The following is a 9,757-nucleotide window of genomic DNA, read 5'->3' on the forward strand; positions in this document are numbered from 1 at the left end:
CTGTGGCTACTGCAGGATTATGCAGTCGTGAAACATGTTATCCTTGACTATCTGCCTGTGGTCATCCCAGCAGCCCAGACTCTCAACTAAAGAGTGCTAAAAAAGTTGAGCTTGCAGATGTTCCCAGAAAGGCAACAAAGTGGAGGTCCAAGTTCCTCCTGCAGAGGGAGGCTGATGGGATTATATTTGATGCCTTGTTTGCCATAATAATGGCTCAGCAGAGAATTGGCTCCCTCAAAAACCACTGTTAGAGGAAGATCTACTGTGTTTGGTGGCAGGAAGAGAAAGAAAGCTAAGAATTACAGGACCCCTGTGGATGAGTCATTGCATTGCCAAAAGGGCACAGGGTGCTGACACCATCCATCAGACGCTTAGCAGCAGAGAGATTATTCCTAAGCAATAAAAAAGCAAGATACACTAATTTCCAACAGCAGCTTTTGGATGGATTTGCATCCATCCATAGCAGTCACATCAAATTCAGCCTCCAGTTGCTGTTTCTGGTGAGTCAATCAAGCTGCTAATTGGATCTCCTTTTGGTTGTTATCTCTGGGACTCAGCAGGACTGAGAGGAGAGGGCCAGGCTGCTCCCTGGCCAGCACTACGTTGCCATCACACATCATCCTGCAGTGAGATCATGGCAGAGAGGAGCTATGTGCAAAAACTCATCCATGGGATCACCTCTGCAAAGTGCAATCTTTGTGCCTCCATCTTCAGGCACTAGCAGACCCAGCCAACCCACTGTTCTGCCACATTGGCCTGTCCTTTTTGTCTTTACACATAGGTAGCCTTGGCTGTCCATCTCCACCCCTATCTTGTATTCTTCTCAGCAAGCCCTGGAAAGGGCTGAGATCTCCAGGGAAAATGAAGTGATGTGAATTAGCTTGTCGGCAGCTTAACCAAAGGAGAAGCCAAAGCAAAGCTGCCAGCACAGCTAATTTCACTTCACTTCACTGGGCAGCTGTGTGCTCCAAGTGCAAGAAAATGGAAGTGTCCCATGGGTCTCAGCAACCAGTCTGTGGCTGACGTTAGAAATGGTCGGAGTGTGCTGTGGTAAAAGGAGGTTCAAAGTGACAGCATCCAATAGATCCATCTTACGATAAATCCCAAATTCAGAGAATGAAGTTGTTGGGTTGTCCCCAGCAACCAGTCAGGATCCTCCAGACAGCAAGAGAAAGCATGAGACAAAAATAAAACATTTTTCCATGGACAGTAATGATAACTACAGGGTTAATTTGCCAACCAGGGTTAATTTGCTCACACCAGTGGCTTAGGTGGCCTTTTACTTCTGTTGGCCACTCCTGACACATGTTCCCTGCAGCCTCTCCTAGGCCTTGTGTAACTACAAACCTGAAGGCCAGTTTACTTTGTGGGGGAACCAAGGAGAGCAACTACTGCTTTTAAAGAAGCAGTGAAGTCCCTGGGCTTGTACAATATGCCTGCCGTTGTTTAGATGTCACTGTTGTTCCTTATGGGGTACAACTGCACGTACTTGCAGTCATTTCATCCTTCTCTTGCTGGAGATCTACATGAAAACAGCAGAGTCCGTGCTTATTGAGGAGCAGTGGGAATGGCCTGAGGGCTTCCAGAGTTGAGAAGTTTGTGGTACCACAACTGTGCCTGTAAGCAAGTGCAGCTGACCACTACAACCTGCCTGTTCTGGTGACCTTGGGTTCTGCCTAACCAACGAGCCAGCTAATAAGTTTGAGCTAACATAAGCAGAGGCAGTGGCAGTCAGAAGAAGAGACATCAGAAAAGAAACCCAAGAAAAGGAATTAGGGTGAGAGAATTCATTAATTTCCTCTTTGCAATGACACATGCTTTCTACTCACTTTTTTAAAATGACATTTTACCTGCTATTAGTTTACTGTGAGCATCTCCAGCTCTGCCTTCACTCCTCCGCAGCCAGTTCCCTCAAGAACAAAATTAAATTTAAGCTACTAAAGTTGGACCTTTCTGAAGCAAAAAGAATCTTTAAAAATGGATTTTTTTAAAGGTCATTTTGAACTTTATCTGAACACACATGGAGACATGGGCCATTCAGCTAAATAATGCCATCTGACCACCTCCTGTCACCGTTATGAGGATAAGAACATCATTTATCTGAGGGGGAGAAACTTTCCATTTGTTCCTTTTATTCTTCCTCTAATTTGGGGGGATTTTAATGGCGTTCATTTTTATGGCTGCTTCTTCACTTCTCAAGTCTCTTGATAATCTACGAGAAAGGGCATGAAGCTGCATTGGATTGGGATGTCCTGCCTATGAACCCAAACAGGTCAGACCAATTCCTTACTCCCCAGGGATCAAGCTGCATTTGCTAGGGCCCCTTACCTGTCATGTTAGCAGTTCATCAACAACCCAAAGCAATCTGTCCTCCTCTTAGGCTATCTTTTTCTCCCCTGGTAACCCAGCTTTGCACTGTCAGCCCACAGTCTGAACAAACAAGGCCTCCTAAAGCCACGGATGCTGTTTCCAGTAGCATCAGATTCACTTTCCTGCCACCAGCTGAAGGCATGGGGTTTGCACACAGCTTGCTGTGTGCTGAGCCATGCTGCAGAGCACAATGCTGTGAAAGCACTGTGTGCTATTTACTGCACTCAGCCTCCTCGAGTCATGTCCTAAACAAGGCTGTATTTATTGAAGACAGTCTTAGGAAATGTCCCACAGCATGCTTTGTGTAAGCGGGGACTTTCCTCAGGTGAAACTTTAGAACTCCACCTCCTCCCATGACTGTATCCGTGTCCCAGTTCACAGCTGCCCGGTCTCCTTGAACAAGCTTCTCTTTAACAAAGCTCAAATATTTAATTTGCTGAGTGCCGTGGGAATCCCAAAGGTTTGGAAGAACTATCTATTATAAATGACAAAACACGACACTATTACAGGTAGCCTGCGTACTTGATGTCATCTCTGTTCTATGCTGCTTCTTTAATGAGGCTGTCTTTCTGATCCTGTACGTAATAGAAAAAGATCCCGTGGCTAGCACTTCCCAGGTATTCTAAAAATTAAAACAGTCAAGTCCTTACAGCATTAAAAAAGACTGCTTTCTAAGCCATAAAGCCCTCATGTTCAGAGGAAGTGCTTTTAATATTCTGTTATTTAGCTGTGCAGGCTTTCGGACGTAGGCTACTCCCAATCACCCAGATTAGTTCAGGAAATGTTCCCCTGAAACCTAACAACACACTGCCCTCTGCTGCATTTTTCTCTGACATATTAAAAGGGGGGAAAAAAGCCCTGCTGTGCTTTTCAGCCTATCCTCTGGCTCAAATTGAGATAAGCAGATGGTTTGTTAGCACTTATCAATGACTCAGTAACATCCAAGGTACTACATAAAACACTCTAGCCAGAGAGAAGTCAAAATAACAAAATGGATTCCATATGATGGAGAGGAAAAGCTATTGAAAAATCAAGAAGTGAGCGCAGAAGCACTCGCAGCTCCATGCCCTTGTCTGGCTGTCCCTTCGCTCCAAGCAGAGTTTCAAAAGCAATTATTTAAGTTAAATAACTGGTTACTGTTGTGCCTCCTTGCTTCATCCTTCCCATTGGCCTTAGCCAATCCACCACAGCCTCCTGTGACAAAGCACTTCTAAGAACTACATAAACAGAGACAAGGATATCCAAGATTTTTTCACTGAGAGGGTGGTGAGGCGCTGGCACAGGCTGCCCAGAGAAGCTGTGGATGCCCCATCCCTGGGGGTTGGATGGGGCTCCGGGCAGTCTGATCCAATGCCTGACTGAGTGGCTGGCAACCCTGCCTGTGGCAGAGAGTTGGAACTGGGTGATCTTTGAGGTGCCTTCCGACTCAAGCCTTTCTATGATTCTGTTTAGATGGGCAAGACCAAAAGCGTTGGTACCACAGCATCCCGATGCTGCATTGCCTGTAGTACCTGGAGCTGACAAGCAGGCACTGCACAGGGAGAGCAGTGGGCTTGGACGAAATAATTTCTGTTGTCCTACTCTTCACAATGACTGCAGTGCTAGGTGTTGACATTCAAGAGGACAGGGATTTGTGGATTACTGTAGAAGAGAAGGACAAACACAAGGCAGCCTAGGGAAACTCCAAGGCCAACAGCAGCACTTCAGCAATTCTTACTTTGAGCTACTATCACTTTGGGTTCAGTTAATTAAAATCAATAAACGCATTTGCTCTGATTTGGATTTTAGACCTTCACTGAACAGCATTAAGGCTTTCCTCCACAGATTCACCAATCATAAAGTCAATAATTTAAAATTAGCTAGACAAACTGTGAATATTGTCTCAGCAAAGTAAGGCTCCTCTGAATACAGAGAGAATACAGAGAGTCCAATGAGTGCACTGGCATTAGGATTTTAAAGTAGCACCCCACTGGTGGCTGAAGCACAAAACAATTTTAGATACTTCAAAAGATAATATTCGGGTCTGGCACACATCAGATTTTGTGAATGTTTTATTCTGGTTTCTGGGTTAAGCTGCTAGAAAAATAGGGACAACCCACAAACAGGATCAAGAGTCAATCAGATCACAGGCTCTAACGAGCTGGGTCCTGAGCCTTGCCACTGAAGCATATAAAAGCCATCAGATTGGCTCTAAAACTGTGCCATTAAGGATTCTTTCCATGGTCAGCCTGATCTTTGAGATGATCAAACCCATGTTTCCAAGCCATCGTTTGCAACAAAAGCTAAAAGCAAGGTTGAGTTTCCCTTCCCACCACTGTTTTAAGCAAAACAAAATTTGAGAGAACTGTCTTAAAATGCAGACAATAGTCTGGGTTTGTGTCTAGGTTTTGCTGTTATCTAGCAGAGCCATGAAAACTACTTCTGCAATTAGATTTATTTCATCCTTCTCTGAAATTAGAGCTTCATCAGTCTCTAAATCTTTGGCAAATGCAGGTTCTTCTACCTCTTTTCCTTTCCACAATACCTTCCCTTGTGCTGCCTGCACCGTCCTGGCCCCAGACAGGCCTGGAAGCATCAAATAACCACAAGAAAGACTGCTGTATGAGATCACCACCCAGGAGCAGAAAACATTAGGAGCCTCTTGTGCGGGCCTGTATTTACTGAAGGAACCGCCCTTAGCAAAAGTGAAACCTTGAATGGATCAAAATTAAACTACCAGATTATCCTCGTCAGCATTAGAACCATCTCATTGATTGTGTATAAGGAATTGTTTTTTACAGTAAGGGCAGTGAGTCTTTGGCACAGGCTGCCCAGTGGTGGTGGGAGCCCCATCCATGGAGACATTCAAGGTCAGGCTGGATGTGCTCTGAGCACCTGATGGAGCTGTGGGTGTCACTATTCATTGGACCAGATGGCCTTTAAGGGTCCCTTCCAACTCAAACAATTCTGTGGTTCCACAGAAGCAGTGGAAGTCCTAAAAGGATTGCTTTCAACAATAATCAACAAGGCAACCAACAACACCCTTCTGATCAGCAGACAATACTGTATGTGTGAACCAAAGGCCACAAAGGGCAGAGCTCTTTACGTTAAGAATTCCAAGGTGTCCAGCCAGCTTGTCCACACATTGAAAGAAAAAAAAACTAGAGAGCAACTATAAACTGGGTGGGAATCTGGATGCAGAAAGAGATCTTGCTCTGATACAACTGCTCCAGGGGTGAAAAACTGGAAGAATCCTTACTCTCTTCAGCACAGTATTTAATTACCTAAAGGAAAAACCATGTAAATAGACTTTAAGAGACGCACTTCATAATAAATCTATGACAAAAGGCAATGTAGAAATCTGTGCTTTTGAATTTATTATCTGACCTCCCTGCTGAGCATTCCTGTGCAGCTGCAGGATAAAATAAATTGGTCTAGCTAAAGAGGCTGCAGGAAACATCTGAATATTCCCTGTTCTGAAATATTAACCTCTGATGCTTCTGACCATCTCTCTCTCAAGTGCAGAATAGCACGTTATCAGTGGGCAGCTCTAGATCCCAGAAATTGCACTGGAGGAATGCAGAGGGGAGTGGATCCCGGGCCAAGATCCTTGCATTGCAAGTGCAAAAGAGCTGTCTTGCTAAAGCTGGCTAGAATTAAAAAAGAAAAAAAACCTTTCATTAAAATACTCTCCTGGGAAATGTGTAGCATGCAACTTCTTAAAGGAACTGGTTTTGCTTAGAAATACAGCCAAGTTTCCATATTTCTAAAAGATTAAAGACTTTTCTATCCCTTCTCTCTTCATTTCTTCTCTTTTCCTTTTTCTTTTAAGAAGACCTTGTAAGAAATTTAGCACGGAAAGGTGACTTCGGTGCACAGGAGATGGACACCATGCTGTTCATTAAAGCAGGCAAATAAAAGGGCGCATTCTGTAAAGCAGCTGAGCACCGACACTTTCTGTTAGCTCTAGAAAAGCTTTTGGCTTGCAGCATTTAACACAGTTGAATGGTGGAAGCCATTTTTCTGCAGGTTTAGATTCAGACTGAGTCTTTCTGATTTGATTAAAGCTTCAGCTGGGTAAAGGAAGAGCCTGGTCTGCATAAATCCTTAGAACTTGACAGCCTCGTTGTTTCCCCTCTTGCTGCAGCTGCCCAAGGAAGAAGACCTGGCACTTGCCCTAAAGCTGTTTATTATAAAATATGTAACTCTTCATAAACTGTGCCCTTGTGCCCTACACCTATGGGAGGAGACATTCCCTGAGCCAAACTGCTGGCAATCTAATTATGATGCATTCAGAAAGCCTCATGCTCACTATAGTACATTCTAATAATGATGTTAATTATTATCGTTATTAATGAACAATTAATTTTTGTTCAAAGAATGCTCGTCATACACTTTAAGCTGATAGTGCGATAGATAAGATTAGATGTGATACGTTCAGCAAGGCCAAATTTTGAAACACAGGACCACCAACATAACATCTGCATCAGAGCAGGAGCACAGCCACCTCTCATTTGCAGGCACAAACCAGCAAATAGTTTGAAAAATGAGGAAAGCAAACTTACAGAACCCACTGTGTCTATTACAGCTTCACAAGAATGAGCATTGTATGGAAAAAAATATGTGTACATCATTAACGACTGCAGGTCCCAACACTTCCACCTCAATTATTTCATTTTAACTGCCTTGTTTCAGACATCCCCTGAAAAGGAGCACAAAGGTTTCTCACTGCTCAAGATCTTGATGAAAAAAAATTCCTGGTGTGCCTTGAGCTCCCCCCATTGACTTGCCAATAGCAGTTAACATCCAGACCTCATTTCGATGCTCCACCACTGTCTCCAGGGTGGGATGTTGAATCTCTACAACAATGAAGATGTGATTGCCCTCTGCTGTGTATAGCTCTCTGTATTTTAGTACTGCCTCTGCTCACAGAACTTACTGCTATGCCCAGCTCATCCTGGAGAGTGCTGATTCTTGGCTGAAGAGCTTATTTTCCTCTTTCTTCAGTGAAGGAAGAACAACCATTCCCCCTCCCTCTGTGGCTGAAGTCTCTTCTGATCCAAAGGCTCTCCCAGCTCAGACTTGAAGAACAGGGTTATTACACAGCCCCTATTTTGTGCACCACCAGCGCTCCAACAGGCTGATGGTAATGCGCTTAATGGTGCCAAAATCCATGAATGCGCCAGAAGGCTTTAGACATCATTTGCCATCAACACTAATTCATAAATCCTGAGCTGCAGGCAATCTGCACATCACCCAAGTGACTGGCTATCAAATCAGGTTTTCAGCAGCCTCCAGCACGGCTCAGTGTCTCCATTGTTAATGTTGACAAAGGGTGGAACCACGCTCATGGCCAAGGATTTTGGCTGTCTCCTGGCTTAAGACTGATGTCTTTAGTAATGCTTGAAACTCAGGGCAGATTTGGAGCTCCTTGTGCAAACCAGGAAGTGTGGTTCTAAAATATGGTACATTTATTCTTCTGGTGCAGAGGGTAAATTCCTAGGAGGTCAGGGAAGGTGCTGGCATAATGTGAGAAAACATTAGGCTGTAGTTCAGGGCTTTTGTCATCTTCTTGGTTTTAAGGCACAGTCTTTATTCATTCTTAACTCTGTTAGAGCATTCTGGGTATATTAGATAGGCAGCAACCTCATCTCATGGACAAATTCCCAGTGGAATATGAGGCTGGATATGGGCTATGATCTCTCCTTTTCTGTCGTGACACATGAGGATTGAATTGGAGAACAAAGAGGTGTGACTGGGAGCTCTCTGTCTATTCTTCACTCCCTTCAGCAGCATAAAGACTCCTGGCTATCTGAATGTCCGTGAGGAACAGGAGCAAGCCCAGGGGACACATGAATTTGATTTTAGACAAAAGGGTGGCTAAAACCTATCACATTCTTATGTTCCAAATAGTTCCCTGGTTCTTTTCTACCAGCCATTTGTTTCTTCTCCAAATCTCTACTTGCAAACAAGTTCATTTGGAAATCCTTCCAACATCTGCTGTCTTCATCAGTTTGTCCTTTGGAGCCTTTTCACAGCAGAGGCTCTTACTCTAGGTTTTCAAGAATGGTGTGTAGGTTTACACTTCTAAATATGAGATCAAATCCTTAGGATGCCATCTAGTCCTGTGCAAGAGATGTGGGAATTATGTCCCTTCCCTTCCCTTCCCTTCCCTTCCCTTCCCTTCCCTTCCCTTCCCTTCCCTTCCCTTCCCTTCCCTTCCCTTCCCTTCCCTTCCCTTCCCTTCCCTTCCCTTCCCTTCCCTTCCCTTCCCTTCCCTTCCTTTCCCTTCCCTTCTTATATCTCTCCTATGTGCATTTTGCATCAGTATCTTACCATGGCACATTATGCTACATCGTTAAGGACTATTTTACAGGGCTTAGCTTTTACTAATCCTCAGACTAAAATGAGTAATTCCACAATAGAAGACAGTCTTAGTGAGACCAGTTCTTTTTATTCTATTTGTTTACACTAGAGAAGACAGACCAAGGCCTTTCATGTGGAAGGTGGGGAAGTTTACTCTTACTCTTTAGGCTGTTTCTGTAGTTGATGACAGGCCAGCAGTGAGGCATGTTTCTTATTGAATAGAATCATTCACACTCCTGTGTAAAACAATTTCCTGGTTCTTTCCACAAGCCACATTCCCCTTCCTCAGAATCTCCTCTCCCTAACCACTTCATGTGGTAATGTTTACCTTTCCATTGCTTAAACAGTTCAGCATTGTCTGCTAGTGAGTGTGCATCCAAAGACGGCATGCCAGCTCCAGACTCAACACCTTACAGGCACAGGGATCCACCTGAAGGGTAAAATCTTGAGGGCTGAATTTTATCTGATATTCTAAGAAACAAAACAGAGCACGAAAGATGGGGTTAGGGCCTATGCTGCTAACAGTAATCAGAGCTACCAAAAGCCTCTGAGTTGCATGGACAGGACTAACAATGTGGTGATTCCTGACTCTCTATTACTGAGAAGACTTTATCCCTTTTCTTTTTCTGTGTATCAGCCCTTTCTTTTTCTTTCAATCACCAACGGCAACTACCAGCAGGGAAAGGCCTGCTCGCTCCTCCACTCCAGCTTTGCTCTCTCCTCCACATCCTGACTTTGTTTGGGTTAATTTTATTAGTAAGAGCTGGCATGCTGCTGTGTTTTGGATTTTTGATGAAAACAGCGTCGGTAACACATCAAGTTTTAGTCGCAACTGAGCAGTGCTCACACTCAGTCAAGAAATTCTCCCATTGCCTGCCAGCAAAGAGGCTGGGTGTGCACAAGGAGCTGGGAGAGGACAGATCCAGGACAGCTGACTAAAACAGGCCAAAGGGAATTTCCACACCTTATGGTATCAGGCAGAAAAATAAAACTCGGAGGGAGCTGGCCACGAGGGCGTATCAGCTTTCAGTCCTGAGAACAA

This window comes from Gallus gallus, chromosome 12 (assembly GCF_016699485.2).
Source record: "Gallus gallus isolate bGalGal1 chromosome 12, bGalGal1.mat.broiler.GRCg7b, whole genome shotgun sequence".
NCBI lineage: Eukaryota > Metazoa > Chordata > Aves > Galliformes > Phasianidae > Gallus > Gallus gallus.